This window comes from Meleagris gallopavo, chromosome 3, assembly GCF_905368555.1.
Source record: "Meleagris gallopavo chromosome 3, MGAL_WU_HG_1.1, whole genome shotgun sequence".
Lineage (NCBI taxonomy): Eukaryota > Metazoa > Chordata > Aves > Galliformes > Phasianidae > Meleagris > Meleagris gallopavo.
In genome coordinates this window covers 40,229,625-40,247,664 of record NC_139406.1, presented here as the reverse complement: position 1 = coordinate 40,247,664, position 18,040 = coordinate 40,229,625, and the positions used below count along the sequence as shown (strand labels likewise).

Genomic DNA, 18,040 nt, shown 5'->3' with positions numbered 1-18,040 from the left:
AAGTCTTCAGAAACCAACTTGCGCACAATTTTGTAGAAACTGCTTTTCCGATAAACTGAATAAACCACAGTTGATAAACTGACCTTAAACCATTACTGAAACCTATTCAAGTCCATTAGTTTGACTTGAAATAGTTTAAAACCAATAGCAGCAGAATATACCATCTTTTTTTCTCATAGATAAGGATTGATACTCAGGACAGGATAGTTTCAAAGTTGTCTAATGAAAGATCAGATAGTCATCATAAATTAGTATTTTCAGTCTCTTAAAAAAATTGCAGAAGAGAACTATTAAAACATTTATCTGGATGCACATTATCAATGAAAGCATTCAATCCTTCCAATGGATTGACCTTCCAATACTTGAAGGGAGCTTGTAAACAGGAAAGGGGGGCTATTCACAAGAGTGGATAGTGATAGGACAAGGAGAATGGTTTTAAACTGAGACAAGGGAGATTTAGGTTAGATATTAGCAGGAATTTTTTCACACAGAGGGTGGTGAAACACTGGAACAAGTTGCCCAGGGAGGTTGTGGATAACTCATCCATGGCGGCATTCAAGGCCAGGCTGGATGTGGCTCTGGGCAGCCTGTTCTGGTGGTTGGCAACCCTGCACATATCAGGGGGGTTGAAACTCGATGATCATTGTGGTCCTTTTCAACCTAGGTCATTCTATGATTCTATGAATCCAACCAATTTATATGACATTTCCTATTGATTACAAAAGCCGGTTGGTAACCTTTATCCCTATGAATGAATTGGCACAAAGTATAGTTACGGAATCTGGGCTTCAGGCCTAAGTGAAGGTACCTGGGAAGTCTTATACAAGTTCTGCTGTACAGGGTAAGCTAGTAAGTACTTAAGTTAGGTGAGAATAGGTGACTTGTTTTCAGTTCACTTTAGTGAAGACAAACCTTAAAATAAAATGAAAGCTATTCATAAACCCCCATCATCAAATACTTCCTAGCAAACACAATTGGTAGCTTACAGTAATTTCATCAGCTCTATTTTCAGTTAACTACAACTCAATCTCATGCAGTTTGGGTTAAGCAAGTACTTAACTGCTTAGTTTGATCCGGCATGGACTAGAAATGCTTACTACCTCTGTGTCACATCCTAGTAGCAGTATAGTCACTATTATTGTCACTCAGCTTACATATGCTGGTTTGGTTATAGGACAATAGCTATTCACTCCAACAGCCTGCTCATGCTGGATAAACTTTGTATATACTTAATTACAGACTAGTAACATGCTTTACATGAAGTTTGCACAAGTTGCAATATTTTAGACCTTAAAGCCATACAAAAATGATGTAGAAGCAGTCTTGGGAGTCTTAAAATAGTTTTTTGGGTTCTTTTTTTCTTGAACAGGCTAAAAAGTTAGGGGGTGGTGGGGATTATTCTAAATATTATATTAATATATATTATATTATTATAAAATATATTAATTTTTATTCCAATAAGGCCTCCCATAAGGAAGTGGCAGCAGCTCCAGATGATCTTTTTCTGCCACACTAATATGAACCCAAGGAAAGGAGATCAGAGACAGTTTAGTAGCGTCCCCTGCCCAATGGCATCCTGCTTTAGAAATAGTATGTCTCAAAACAAAGAGATGCAAGTAGGAGCAAGCATTTTGTTCTGAGTAATAGCTACAGTTTGTACTGCATCCATACTAAGACCATGACTGTTAGATGCAATCAAACATGCACAGTAAGACAGCGACACAAGGGCTGGAGAGGTAGAAATTCCTTCTGGAGAGAATCACACCTCTCATCTGCCAATCCCTCTAGATTAACCATAATCAAGTGTAGTCTCCAGCAACTGCAATCCTTTGCGTGCAAAGAAACAAGAACCTGTGGGCCAGACAAAGTGCAGCACTATAGGAAGCACTAATTTTGCAATGAGTCTTGGTCCTTTACAGCCAAAATCTGCATTCACGAGTAAGAAGAAGCAGTGAGGCACTACTGTTCCTACTGAAATGTATTTCTTAGTGTTGGACATTCATGAAGGCTACTGTTGCACACACCTCCATCTGTTTGAACCCTGCTGACATTTACTGGTTCTCCTCTTTTTTACTTACAGTCCATTATGTTGGCCTGGCTCAGTTTAGAAAAGAAAAGCAGATGTCCACTGTAGATAACCCAACTATTCACACCACTCTCAACAAAAGCCTCAATCTCTCCTGGTTTGATGTAGTGTCACTGAGCATGCAAGTCTTTCACTTCCTCAGCTGAGCCCTTCAGCCACAGCATGCAAGCCACCACTTGTTCAGGAGGCATTGAAAAGGCAGCTCTCCTCAGGAAACAACAGGGAAATAGTGTCCCCTTCCTGAAAGAAAAGTACTTAGAAACACTACATTTAATGAAAACTTTTCTTAAAATAGCATTCATTTTGCTTATCAGCCTTCATTAGCATTCATCACAAATATCTTCCTTAAGTCAGAAATTGTTTTCCTCCCCAGCTCCAGGGAGAGTTTCTCATTTCTTTTAGAATCCAATATCCAAATTAACACTCTCCCAAAGCAAATCCATGCTTTCCTCTATTTTCTTCACAACCTTTGGAAGTCAAATTAATGTACTAGTTTTACATTTCAGATGCTTTGTTTAGAATAACCAAAAGTCAATCATTATTTGAAAAATATTTTCTACTCTTTTCTTTAAAGCTGACTGTAAATGGAACTCTTCCACTAAACATATTTAAAAATTTATGTTCTTGGAGTACTTACCAAGTATGGCTGCAAGGAACTTTCCTCATAGCAGATAGTATGGTCCTGTGTTTTGGATTTGTGGCTCAAGCAGTATTGACAAGTCACAGACGTTCTGGCCTCTCCTGAACAGTACTTTCACAGAATCAAGATGTTACTTTCCTTGCACTTTCTCCCTCTCCAGCAAGTAGGTCAGGAATAGGCTAAAAGCAAGAAACACAGCGAGGAAAGCCAGCCTAAACTGACCAGGTCGATATTCCATACCATAAAACATCTTGCTCAGTAATTAAACAGGTATTTTTAAAAATAAAATTTAAAGAGAATTGATCAGAGACTAGCTAAGCATCAGTTTGTTTGCCAGAAGTGATGCACGATTGCCTTTGCGTCAGTTTTTGTTTATTTTCCTCTTTTTAAAAAGTATTTATCCTGACACATGACTCTTTATTTTGCTAATCCCACTCGTGGATCTTATCTGGGGACAGTTCACACCAAACTGGAAGCACTTCATTAGAGTATATACTTGCTCAATTTGACTGTACTGAGAATGACAACAAAACTACGACAGCACTGGGAGATGCATACACTGTAATCTTGTCACTATCAGGAAAAATATTTTTAATCTTTGCTACAATACTGCTTTTGCTACTCTTACTGATGAATCTAACTATAGTAATCAAGCTGTTATAAGAAGCTCTGTCAGTGATTTCAGATGAAGTTATCTTTCTGTTTAACAGCCTTTACAGTCAACAAGAAGTTTTCATAGCACTCATATAGTGCAATGTCAGCAACTCACGGCTTACATATGAAATGCCATTTCCCAGCATTACTCTATTCAGCATTTTATCTGTTAGGGCACAATCTCCAAACGACTGAATAATGAAATCATTTAATTACTTAAAGTTACTACGTTATCACATACTGAAACATCTAAGAAAGAAATATTTCAAGTTATCCATGCCACTTATTGACACTACAGCAATGGAGGAAAAAAAAAAAGAAAAAAAAAAAACAAACACAAAAATAAGAGACTGCCCCAGCATCACACTAGAAAAGATAAGTAGCTTTTTCACAATCACTTCCATTCTATCTTTTAAGAGCTCGCTATCAGTCTGTATACAGGCATTCATCAAATACAAAGACTCCCAAAAGAGCTTAAGTTCTGTCACAGAGCATTATAAATGGTGCATGAAAAACAAATGAAACCTACCAAGAAAAACACGTTTCAGTCTCCAGTCGAGTAGAGCTGGTACATTACGACTTCCCATTCAGCACATAGCTAATTTAACAATAAAATATCTGAGTTAAGCACATTTTCAGCTTATATCAAAAAGATGATTTCCTGCTATGAGTTATTCTAAACATCTTGTCTATATTCATCTTGCTCTATTCAAGGAGCATGGATGTGTATCCAACTGACACTTTGGCTTTTTATCCTATACAGTATAAAGGCACTGTATTAGGAATGAATGAATAAATAAATAAATAAATAAAAGAGTTATAGATGTATTTAGCAAATGAAAAGAAATTGTCAACTTCAGATGAACTTCGAACATAAACTCAATTTGTTATTTTCCTTATGACTTTCTGATACAGATCTTTGGAATAGAATAAATAATTTCTTCTGAAGTAGAGAAAACTATTTTTTGTGAGTGTAGTTGCAAATGGTCTCTGAAACACAGAAATTACACCAGACCTTATAATTTATTTCAGTCCTAAAATTGCAATAGCTTGCAATAGAGTTTTTTTACTGTTGAAATTTTAACTTACAAAAGAATTCTGAAAAAATATCTTTAAGATAACTAATTAAAAACATGTCAAAATCTAGTCTCTCATATTGATGTTACATTACTTCATGTAATTTTTGATTTATAGTTGGTTTTACTTGAACCCATTTCATTGTTCTGGCATTGGAAGAGTTCTGAGACTACTAAGTTAATGGAAATTACTTATTTCTTAAGAATGAGTTATTGTTTGCTTAGAAACTCAACTTTACACATAAAACTGCTTTCTTATTTTCCATTGACTGCTATCATGTATTATTGTTTTTTAAAAAAAACTTTTTTTTTATGCTATTGCAGTATCTTGTCAAAATATTAAGAACTGTGGAATTGCACGACTGTAAATGCATATGAGCCAAGTCCTCAATTTATTACTTTCCTGAAATATTTTTTCTTACAACTGCTAGTTGAGTAAAAACTTTATCTCAAAAGAGAATTATAATGAAGTTGAAATAAAATATTATAATATTAATTGCATTTACACTGTTTACATTTTTTACTATTGCTTTGTATATTGCTACTACATCATGTTAAAGAAGCTCAACTAGCATAACAAAAAAATTCTATTCTTATAAGAAGATTGTAATTGTTTAGGTAATTTAATACCATCCTGCTGATTCTCATTACTTATTGAAGATGATCATTTCCATTATCTTACATCTTTAAACACAGTAAATCAATTCTAGTTGTAATTATGTTTTATGCTCAAGAATTTCATGGTTAATTGCTCTTTTGAACATTGTGATTCATTATTCCCTTGTTATTCCTGTTATACAATGAACCTAACTTGCCATCTTTTTGAGAGTTTTAGATTTTTCTGTTTTATTTGATCAACTACTAAACTTCAGCGTAGTTGATAACATCCTGTAAGTTCAATTTCTCACTTTTTAATAAAATTAACCTCTCATTATACATCTCAATACTTACCAAAGAGATGTCTATAATATCACTTTTGATTGTCAGGATTATCACCAAAACAAATAGTAAATAGTAATTTATTTTTGAATATTTTAGAATCAGTAGTGTGAAAATCAGCTAATCACTAACAATCACATGCAAACATCTTTAACTTAAATACCGTTTTCTATCTAAATCTATGGTTACTTGGTATGCAGTACCTTAGAACTTGAAATCCCCAAACCAGATTGATCCAGATAAACAAGCAAGTAAAAGAAAAATGAGTCTGCATATTAAATGACAGGCTGCAACTGAACTGCAATATTTAGATTGTGGGGGGGAAATAAATAAAATAAAACCTTAAAATCACCTTCACTTTTTAAAGAGTTGGTGCTTTTCACCATATTTGGTGATCACATACTGATTACAACTACTGATTACAATTAACAGAGAGAATAAGCAATCTCAAAAGAAGAGGTGCTTCTACATTTCTTTTGCTTCAGCAGGCTGCTCTTCATTTGAAAGCATATCTAGATTTTCACTCAGATATACATATTCAGCTGATTATTTTGCATTTACTGACATGAATTTCATACTGGTGTAATTGTAATCTTTAGTCAAGTTGGTTTTAAATCCAAGAGTATAAATAAGGGTAGGATAGATTCAGCTGCTATCACCTGTGGAGTATTCATTTTTATCTTAAGCTTGACTCATTTACTTTTGTTTGTAGAAGTCTGGAATATTGAATGACAATAAATTAAAACCATCTTTTGCTGTGCACATCCAGCTGCGTGTATAAGAACATCCATATACAACTCAAGCATAATAGCAGTTCTATTGCACTAGCTTATTTTGAGCAAATGGCATAGGAGCTTTAAGATTTCATGCTGGAAGACTTGATATAGATGTACCAGTCTATGCAAAAAGCATCCTTCACATTAATTCAAATAATTCTCAGAAGCAGTGCAGAATAGGATAACAGTAAGTTCTACATCATAAAATAAAAACTCTGATAGATGGTATAACATCAGCTTTATTTACTTTTTCTCTTGGAAATGCTGTTATATTCATCTCACAAATAAGACCTGAGAAACCAAGAAACAGATATCCAAAGTCAGTCAAACACTAACCATTTAATTACTTAGTTCCAGGAGGCATTTTTTCTTAAAAGGGCCTGAGTCAGTTGCTCAATTCATTATAAATGCTTAAGCACATTTCAAAATTATGCCATAAGATGCTCATGACAGAATTACAGATTTTATTTCCCATAAACAGTGCTAACTTCCCCCTCTAAGAGAAAGAAATTTGAGGAAAAGGAAATAACAAACACAAAATAACTAATTGTGTGGCAAGTAGAATTACCATTTTTAGGTCTTATTAATGTTGTGTTTCAACATGCAACAAGACAAGTAGCAGGGAAAATGTGAAATAAGTAATAGCTGTGTGTCAAACATAGTACCCTCTGTATTTTATGTCTAGACGGAGAAACCTCCAATTACTGGACAGATTAAACATTATAACATATTCTTCCTTAACACTAAGCTCCATCCAACACTTCTATCTCCCTTTTTATGACAGGTAATAGTGAAGTACATAAACAAGTGGCAACATAAAAATAAACAATAAAATCCAACTATGAAAGTAGATACAAGGTAGGTACCTAGCCAATGAATAACTATTGGTCTCATTTTTACCTTATTTTTTTCTTTTGCAGGTTAAATCTATTTTACTGTTAAATTGAAGTTGTGCACTACTCACCTAAGAGTCTGTCTTTACTTGCTTCCTGTTTTACCAGTACATGCAATAAAAAAATGCGACACCAAGAATTCAAAAAGAAAAATAGAAAAAAGTTTTGAGCTATACCATTACAGAACTGGTTTGTTTGTTCATACATAGCAACGTAGAAAAACAGAAATTGGGAGGAAAAAATAATTCCCTCTTTCATAGCCTTCCTTTTTGGTCATATCTGCATACACCATGCCTGTTGATTTAGGACTGATCCAATATGTTGGTGTGCAAGATGAAGCTATGTTGTTACTTTTTGATGCCTCCAATATCACGCTGATCATTCCAAAGTCATTTGCTTCCTTTACCATAACCCTATCTTTCACATAAATAACTTGCTTTGCATTATGTTTCTACTAGACTGTGTTACACAAATTACAGAAACTGATGAAGCATAAATTCTTCTAATACAAAACCTGTATCAGTAGAAATATATTATCTCAGTTATGCCCAGACACTAGGAACTGTTCTGAGGTTAAGATGTTTTTCTTTACTGTCAAAAAATTAAAATACATAGAATCAAATTTCTGACCTGGACAGTCTAAGACTTTTGTTATCATACTTTAAAATACTTTTGTTCAATTAGTGTATGAGGGTTCGATAAAAGCAGTATAAAATATATAAATCAGAACAAATTAAAAGAAGCACTGCTAAACATCACCATGAAAACACCATGCAGTTCACGTCTGCTGGAAACCACATTACTACTCAATTTAATTTCACACATGAAAAATACATAATTATATTGAAACTGATTCTATGTACTACTACTTAAAGCTTTTCCACTAAAATTAAATGAAACATTTTATCCCTTATGAGCCAAGCCCTGAGTTCCTAAACTTTCAGTGACTGGTTCCGCTGCAAGCAGTGCTAAGCAGGCACTGCAGTATGGCTATTTTGAGTTATCCGTGTTATCACTGACTGCAGCAACCAATCACCACATTAAAACAAAGGCACAGTTATGCGCTGCTTAATTCCCTGTTCTAAAAGCTTACTGAAAAAGAGCTGGAGGTTGGGGGGTGGAAATGATGGGGAAAAAAAGAAAAAAGCAGTGCACAATCTGCGGTCATTTCAGAGTGACAGGTATTTGCAGTATCCATAGTACACAACACTAGTAAAAAAAATTCCCTAAAAATACTATCCTATTTCTCTTCCCATCCTAAGTTCCTTCTCTTGTTTCCTGTCATATTTAGCTGGATTTATTGTTCAGTATTAATCCATCTTTGTTTTTATATATATATATATATATATATATATATATATATGTATGTATAAAAATAAATTTGAGTAGACAGCAATATGAACCCTAGAATCCATATACTTTGCAGTCTTCATGTTTCAGAAAAATAAAAAAAAATATATTAGTACTGGATGATTTTCCATCATTCAATGGTAAATAAGCCAAAGCATCTCAGTTCAATATCTTCATTAGTGCTTAACTCTGATGTAAAATAAACATTTTAAAAAATTAAAAGAAATAAAACAAGACTTTGTTTTTCCCTAGCAGCAAACAATCTACATTGTATTACAAAAAACCTAGTTCGTATGTCATTACTATGTAAGGAACTTCATCCCTGTTCAGTACAACAGAAGATCAGAACTGATGACATTACCTGGTATTATTATTATATTCATTTTCTACCCTTCTGAGCCTGTGCTCCACATGAATCATCATTATCTTCACAAGCTGGTATGAGCAGTTTTGTTCCAGAAGATAACTCGATGTCTTCACTAAACGTGGAAGACTTTGCTTACATAGCAAATACAAACAATGAAGTGACCACTGGAAGAACTACTTCTGAAATGCGGGTTTTCAATCTTGAAAGAGAAGAAAAAATTCTCAGCAATAACTTTTACCTGCTACAGTTTGAGACAAACCATTCAAAGATGAAATACCACAGTCAATTTTTGGAGTCACACACCAAAAATTCCAATATAATTATACATACATATATATATATATTCTCTCTCTCTCTATATATATATATATCTATAATATCTATATATATGGGTATCTATCTATATCTATATATATCTATAATATAATATCTATATATAATATATTCCAATATAATTCCAAAATAAATATTGATATCTGCTTTTCCTTTTCACTTCTTTATTTCCATAATGGATAACGACTGAAGAATTTTAGAATGACTAAAACTATGAAAATCTTCTTTAAAAATTAAGTGGAATGAGAATATAGTATTTGGTGTCATTCTCATTACATGCCTGTCATTTGAGTAAAGGTGAACAGCCACCAGTGGGTAAATTCAGGACTATTTCCCTACAGAACATTGAGATCATTTTGAAGATATTACTGCATGGGCAGTAACTGGATTTTCAAATAGCATTCAGACAGTTGGGGGGGGGATGAATCTGTTCTCATTTGTCCAACCAAGATGAAACGCTAATTTCTAAGTTAACAAAGTAATATTTAGAAAATTCTGAAGAAATTTAACTTTTTTTTTTTTTAAGACCAACAAAACAAATTGTCCATTCATGCTGGAAGAGTGCACAGGGACGTTGACTCCTCTTTCTGCTGCCATCACACCCCTCATTTATTTATTGATTAAAAATAATAACAAAAAAAAATGTATCCTGGTTTGATTTTGTTAAGAAGCTAACCAACCTAATTTAAAAGATGCATTTGAGATTACCTTGGCGACTTGAATATTCAAATGTATTACTTTTAAAATAAATGAAGGAAATGAAAGCTAAAAATGAAGCTATTAAAAATTTTAAGATAAAAGTGAGAAAGAGAATATTAAAATAGAAATAAAAGCTTACACTAAGTGTATCAGAGGAAACAAAAATATAGTGATTTATGAAATTTGTTTCAAAGCAGTTGAATTTGGTAACACATCTACAGAAGTATGGTTTATGTTTTTATTAAATTCATGAAGGTTTTGCATAATTTATTAGGAATTTAGTCATGAATACAGATTTTTTGGCAGTGGGAAAAATATCTTTATGATGAATATTTTGCAGCTTAACTTCCTTCTTCCCTTGTTAAAATGTGCTAGTATAGCACTTTTGTACATTAACTTCTGACTTTATAAATTATAAACCAGCAGAGACTATTAAAGAAAATCTCACAAGGTGCATGCTGGAGGTACATATGGATAGGGACATTTTATTCATAACCAATAAAATACTGTGCTAAATTATAACATTTTCCTTAAGGTTCTTTCACTATATATAATTCTTTTATTCATCAAGATGTAGCTTTACAGCTTTTGGTGAGAACTAGAAAGACTTTTTCAAGAAACAAAAGCTCACATTAATTGTGATTATAGTTCACAGAATTTCTTTAGAATTCCATTATTATACACTAGGGGAATGAAAGAACTGTCTTCTTTACTAACAGCTCTCAACTTCCCTCCTCCCCCCTTTTTTCTTTTTAAGTCTGAATAAAATAGTGAGTTGGCAGTATGAGCATTATTATTTTGGCAACAACATGCATCATTAACAGCTTTCAGCATCCTTTAGAAGCAAAAAAAAAAAAAGGAAACATTCCACTAGTGTTGATTAGCACTCCACTTGTAATCATATTCCTAAAAACAGAAGAAAGTTACCATTTGGAGAGCAGGGGGTCAAAATCACATAAGCAGTGTCACGATGCCATTCAAAGGTTTCATTTGATCTCTGTGGTCCAAGCAGCTACAAAAACAAGGTAAATAGAGAGAGGAGAAACATGTAGAGCAGCGTCTTCTTCTCAAACACTCAGATGAAAATCTGTGGATAATGATTAATCCAAACGCATAATTCACTTTCTAGTTCTGTCCTGTGCAATGTTAGTTCCTCTAAAACATTATTTTAAAAAATCCTTTCAGTAATAACATATTTTTTAAAAGCATCCCAGAAGGGCTAACAATGATCAGGTGAAATAGGCATCTCTCAGCGTACTAAAAGCTTTCTTTGCTTAATCCAGCAATAAGATGAATTAAGAAGGAGCACAATTACTTCTTGTAATTGCATTAGGTGAGATGGGCTTCAAAGGAGAACTATTTGGCTGAAGAACAACACTAGCACAAATAAAAATAAACTTGTATAGATTGACCATGCACAAATTTAGGCTGACAACAAAGCTATTACAGGCTTACAAAAGCTGGCAAGTATGGTAAAAGTGCAATGAAAACTGCACTTAAGTGAGCTTAAAGTGGTATAGCTTGATTGCATAAAGGTAGTTCTTTTGACAGCTCATGACTGGACTTCATCACATGGTAAATGAGGAGTACATAATTTATGCAAATTATTTTACTCAAAGCACATCAGAGCACCAATCCTGAAATAAGTGGCATGCCAAATCTCGAAGGGCTCTTATTTACAACAACAGAAATCTGCTAAAATTACTTTAAAACATCACACACTTAAGGTGGAAGTCTAAGTGACATAAGAAACTGAGTTAAGCTTCACTATTTTAAACACAGAAAAAAAAGCTTGTCTTCTGTTTTACATACATGCTACTTTAAAATGTTCAAGTTAAGAACAAAATATATGCTGTTCTAAAAACTAAACCCAGGAAAACCCAAGGCAGAAAAAGAAGGTCAGATTTGTGATGAGTATGAAAGCAAAACAAAGGCTTATTTTGTACCACAACACAAAGCCCAGTCATTCCAATGCTCAATTTTTCAATTCCCTTCAGCCTTCTACTCCTTTTTGCATAAAGCAAGGGAATATTAGACTTTGCTCCTACTTTGATTGAAGTATTTGATCCTTTTAAAATCAGAGATAGAGACACTAGCACAAATGCCAATCATTATGGAAATAACCACACATGCTGTCAGACAAATATTCCTTTGCTCATAGGTTCTGTGTGCTGTTACTAAAAGCTGTCACTGGAAAACTGATCAGTATCAATAGGTCAATCTCTACACTTTCATAAATTCTGCATTTCCAGCATCATGCAAGTTGCATGGAAAGAAAAAAATACAAAAAAAAGCCCTCAGAAATACTGTCTGAGGTATTCAGAAATACAGTTTTTCTATGTAAATCTAGGTCACATTTAAAATAAGATTTTATTTGCATACAGATATCATTGTTTCACATGGCTTAAAATATTAATAAGCTTAGGCATATTCAAGGGCATTGACAGGGCACTGTAACCACAGAAGCACATTACTTTGTAGCAATTCAATTTTTATATATGCAATTTACCTTTTATATACTAATACATTGCACATATTTTAGTCATTTAACTGAGTAAACTAACCTGTCACTCATAAGTAGAGTCCACAAAAGTTCATATTTTATATAAGGCTCTAGCCATTAAGCAAACACTACAGAAGATATAAACAGAATAATCTGTTGAGACAGTAGATCTAAGCTTGTTGTTAGCTGACTCCATGTTTGAGTAGACAAATTATATATTTGAACACTGTCAACTACATGAATATCACAATGAAAAATATTGGTTAAAAATACTATACAGAAGCTTTCCATTATAAGATATTATAGAAAAATCCATAACGATCTGTACTATTCAGAAATGCATGAACAATATTTACATTTGGAAAAATATATGTATACCTTCTTATCCTTCAAAGACTTCAAATGTTGGTGCAGCAATAAGATGCAAGAAAGTGGACATCAGGAACATCAGTTAAGAAAGCCTCCATGCTCAATTCCACCAAGAAATCAAGTAGCTTTCTCTCACACTAGTAAAGATATCTGTCTTTAACTAAGTATGAATAAATGAAACTCCTACTAGGAGTTTCTCCTAGTAGGGAAGGCATGCCAGCAAGAGACAGGATAGAGATACTTAAGTGAGAATGTAACTAATACAGTACATATTTTATGGAATAACATTGTGCTCCTCTTAATAGGTATGGGGGTTCCTTTTTTGTTTCTTTTTTTTTTTTTTTTCCCCACATTTTAATAAGAGAGAAGGTAAATACTTAATGAAGTCTTATGAATGCTGTTGAATAACGATAGTCCCGTGTTCAGAATAGCTTTGAGGTTTTTGGAAGCTGGAGTTCCATACAGAAAGTACATTCAGACTAAGCCAGTGCTAGTGCTAGCATGAAGAATTAGGAAAATATACTACATCAGAATTTACCACTAAATTAAATCTAGTCTTTGGTCAAGCCACCATGTTACAGCTCTGTCTGATTACAAAAATCCTGGATCCAATCTCCATGATTGAAAATGAAATGATAATAAAAACAGAGATGGGAAACATAACATATTCAATTCATAGAGCTAAGGCAAAACAATGCAAAGTAAGCAGTTAATTTAAATATAGTATTCTATAGTGATTAAGAACACTTTCTACAAAAATACTGCATGAAAGGACAAAGAATTTTAAATGTCTAAGAAAAGGACCTCATGCAGATTATGAAACACAAACATCAAGCTGAAAGAATCAGAGACACAGCAGAACTTGCTTTCATAGTCCTTAGGTATTGAATTATCAGAGAGACAAAAAATGAAAAACAGTCAAAATCAATCAATGAGTAAATATGCAAATAGAATCAAATGATTAAGATGATCAATTCTCATGAGAGTAATAAGCTGAATGAGCTTAAAGAGGAAGAATGACTGAGAATATCTATACTGCCTCTGTGAGGCTGCAAAAGAGTTGAGTTGTGTGCATAATACCTACAGATAATCACTTTGTCAGCCTCAGGCTGCCAAAACCAATTGGGTGAATTCTATCTGAAGGAACAGACACATAAATGAACAGATCCTACCTTCAGGTGGACATATGTTGATTGAAAGTCTTACTCCAGGCATTTTTCCTCCAGATTCAAGCTATCACTCCAGTAATATAATCAGGGGATGGATAGAATCCTTCAGGTAGTAAGCTGAAGACACAAGTAGTGTAATAATAGAGGAATAATCCAAGTGCAATTTTGCACACACTAGAATTCACTCCCTTTCAGAATGTTAATACCTGCACCGGCAGAGACCCAATCATAGAGTTGAAGAGAGGGGCAGGATCAGCAAAAGAACTGAGTAATATTTTGTTAAAAAAATATATTACAATAAAAGTATTCATCGATCACCTTTCTAGGTAATAAAAGATGAAATCTTAAAAATCTTCAAGCTTTTAAACTAAAAATGTTTATTCTTTTCTTACGTTTATTATTTTTTAATTTTTCTGCAGAGAACATAAAACCAATGTCTTTCTACTCAAATAAATGAGGAATTATTCAATGCAGCTGGCAATATCCTGATTACCTTCAGCACACAGCAGTATTAAAATCAGATTAGCTTTATAATGTACTGTCATTTGGATTTATTCAAACTTAGTCAAGAGAATAATACTCAGCCACTATGCTGTGCTACCTTTTAATGTGAAACTTGTGGAAACATGTCAAACAACTGTTTCTTTTTTCCTTTAAAATTTGTTCTCAAAAAAAAAAAAGGTTTTTTTGGTCTTCAATGTTCATGCAATGTTTTAGCTGTAATATTCATACTATATATTTGAGAATGATGGACAAATGGAAAGGACTGTGAAATAAACAGAACTATTTATTAGCTGACAAATGGTACCCCCTAAGCAAGGCACATGCAGGGACAGCAAAACCACAACTAGAAAATGTGGCTGGAGCATTGGCTGCTCTGTGTTCTGCTGGGTCAAATTTTTCCTTACCATAAGATATAGATGATTTTATTATCAGTGAGGTTACCCTCAAACACGGAAAAAGAACTCTCAGAGGTAGTAGCTTGCAGACAAGTCCTAAGGAGAAAAGAAAAAAAAAAAAAAAAAAAAAATCTCAGCATAATCCAAGCAATGTTATCTAAATATCTTAATATTTTGTTTCAAGCTTTTGCAAAACGGGGTCCTTGGTCTGAAACAGTAGTTTTACTAGCACACCCTGCTCTGAAGCAATGTAGATGAGCAAAGTAAAATCTGCACCTTTGTCAGAAAACTGGTTTCAGTTGAGATCAGCACTGACACTTGAAGACAGCATATGTGAGCTGCCAGGACTTTATTGCTTTCTAAGTCTTAATTTTGAGGGTAATAGGCACCTTCCTCACTTTTACAGGGCATCTTTTCCAGTTGAGTGAATGCTTGGCGTGCCTGCCTCAGCAGGTACTTTAGCTGCTAACTGCACCAAACTCAACTCAGAGGGAGATGAAACTTCCAATTTGATCACAAGAAATTCTGCCCTTGCTGGGCTTTATTTACTATTACTGGGATATTTACTATTTGATTTGAAAAAGATTAAGAGAGCCATGTGGGGTCATAGGAAAAGAAAAATATCTATAGCATAAAAACCATCTCAGATATTGACACGGATAAGTTGTGGCTGTCTGATCAGCACTGATTGTGAATGAGTCCTGCCACACAATGCACCTGTTGAAAGAAATTCATAGTCTGCAAAAATGTGTGACAAATTGAAAAGCAACTGTTGCCTTGACGCTGACAGGGAACGTAACTCCAAGACAACTAGTCTTACTTCAAATTACTTTTATTTTTCCTAGGACATTCTAGGTACATTTTTAATCCTCATGGAAATTAAACAACTTTGTGGACATTTCACTAATACATCATCTCTAACTTGTATAACAGAAAGAAATTCTAATTAAAAGAGCTTATATGTATAGAAAAACAAAACAGGAAAAAAAATACAAAACAAAACAAAAAAAACCCACCTCCTACAACTGCCTTGAAAATACTGCAGCAGGATTACTTTCAGCTGTCATTCCTTGCCACCACTACAGTAACAGGGATCCTTTCCCTGTTCATCAAATTCTTTGAGGTTATTCAAATTGCTCAGGGGCACTGCGGATGTTTTCTAAACCACTTGCTTTACTCGTACTGCTGTGTGCATAAGAAACAAAAAAAATACTCTTAGTTTCATCAGTGAGTGACAGGGAGGGACGGAAGCAAATACAAGCTTCTCACAAATTCATGGAAAACTCTTCCTACATGAAATTAGCTCAAGATACCTGCCTGCAAAAGCTCACAGTCATTTGCATCTTTAATATGTTTATTGAGAGAATGAAATATTTCCTATAGCTGACAATACACTTTTTCTGTGTAAAGAGATAAAACCTGCTTGTTTATTATCTAATTTATGGAATTTCAGCCTGCAGCTTAAAAAACTTAGTGCATCTCTTTTGATGATTACTGAGTTCTTCATATTTGATCATGTACTAATGGAAAAACAATCAACGGCCTTACTTATTGAATTTGTAGCAAATTCAGTATTTTTCAATTGTGAGATTTGAAGGCTATAGGAAATGAAAGAATATAAATCAGGAAAAGAAAGGGAAAGACCTTGAAAATACAATACAAAAAAAATAAAAAGTTGAAATTAACCCAAATTAAATAAATAGAATCCTAGAATCCTTAGAGTTGGAAGAGACCTTCAAAGGTCATCTTGTCCAACTCCCCTGCAATGAAAAAAGACATCCACAGCTAGACCAGGCTGCCCAGGGCTTGATCCAGTCTTATCCTGAAAGTCTCCAGGGACAGAGCATCAACCACATCTCTGGTCAATCTGCTCCAGTGCCTCATCTACTCACTGCAAAAGACCTTTTGTTATATATTGCCATCCATTGCTGATTAAAGTGCATGTGAAGGAAGAGAGCTTAATTAGGCTTTTCAAAAGCCTGATTTTATTTCACTGCTCAATAAGTACTGGCAATTGCTAACTAGCCTGATTTGAATTAAAGGTGGTTTATTCCAAAGGCTACTGAAATATGAAATTTTTAAAGATTATTACTCAAATTTAAAATTTGTCTTTAAAAATAACAGTAATACGAGTCAGAATATTTCATAATAAATAACATAACATTTGTACTGCCTGCAGAATTTTAATTGCAATTAGTCCCTAATGAAGCAAATCTCTGATAATAGATTAGAAAAGTAAAAAAAAAAAAAAAAAAAAAAAAAAAAGTGTAATTCTATTTACGGAAACTGGGAGTGCCCAGCCAAAGAATAAAGAAATTTATAACTATTTATAACTATTTAAATTAATACCAAGCAGACAACATTTAGGAAAATACTAAAGATTAGGCCAATATGGAATACTGTTGGTAAATTTCCTAAGTATTATGAAAAAAAAAATTGCAAGTCTTCTAAATTGATCAGTCTCTCTCTGCTTTTATTCAGCTTTAAATTTCATTTTATTTATCCATATCGCTAGCATCTAAATGTGTAAAAATACTGAGAACACCATAAGTCAGAGAACAAGTGAGCCTTCAGGGCTCTTTCTACACAGTCTGCTTCCAACAAAGAATCAGGAAAATGAACTTGCTATACACAAGACACGTGCAGATGCACACAGCTTTCTCTTATAATTTTATAAATAGGATTGTAAAATATGATTGTAATTTACAGTGCAAACAGCTTCCATCATTAAATGCAATCTAGATCTCAAATGAGACAAACATACATTTAACTTAGATTTCCCAATATTTGCAGAATGTTATCTCTTGAAAAGATATATTGAATATATTTGTCCAAATAAATACGGTTTTAAAGGACTTGGTTGAAGATATTTAAATTTGCTCATATATACATATCATTCATTAAAATTGGATTACTCATCTATAACATATTTTACTTAATACTATAAATAAACTGTAGACATACTTAAATTTTGTCACAATTTTTGTCTTTTGCTGATGAGATAAAGAAGCTCACAGGACTAAAATATTTCATAAGAAAATTAAATCATGGTTTCACCAGCCAACAAAAGATTTGAAGGAACAGAATGGAAGAAGCTGGAAGAAGCTAATACTAGGATAGGAAAATGACTGTATTTAGTATGAGGTTTCCTCCTCCTGCTACCCCTCACTGCTCCTAATAGACTTTGTAAGCTGAGCATACTCATCTGATTTTCTGGAGAGAACATTCAAAGAGATTTCCCACCTTCATTTTTCAATTTCTTGTCCAGCTACAAGCGCAAAAAATAT

At 33.6% G+C, this 18,040-nt stretch overlaps 1 long non-coding RNA gene across 1 annotated transcript in view; it reads right to left on the bottom strand.

Annotated features, from left to right (window-relative positions):
• LOC104910151 (uncharacterized) overlaps nucleotides 1–17,463 on the bottom strand; it is a 71,577-nt gene extending 54,114 nt beyond the window's left edge. The window contains exons 1-7 of the long non-coding RNA XR_014882415.1: nucleotides 15,770–17,463; nucleotides 14,763–14,849; nucleotides 13,858–13,971; nucleotides 10,741–10,825; nucleotides 8,776–8,980; nucleotides 3,910–3,978; nucleotides 2,724–2,905 (exon numbers count right to left, since the gene is read on the bottom strand). This is a non-coding gene — a long non-coding RNA (uncharacterized LOC104910151). The remainder of the gene's footprint in view (nucleotides 1–2,723; nucleotides 2,906–3,909; nucleotides 3,979–8,775; nucleotides 8,981–10,740; nucleotides 10,826–13,857; nucleotides 13,972–14,762; nucleotides 14,850–15,769) is intronic.
• Between the last annotated feature and the right edge of the window lie 577 nt (nucleotides 17,464–18,040).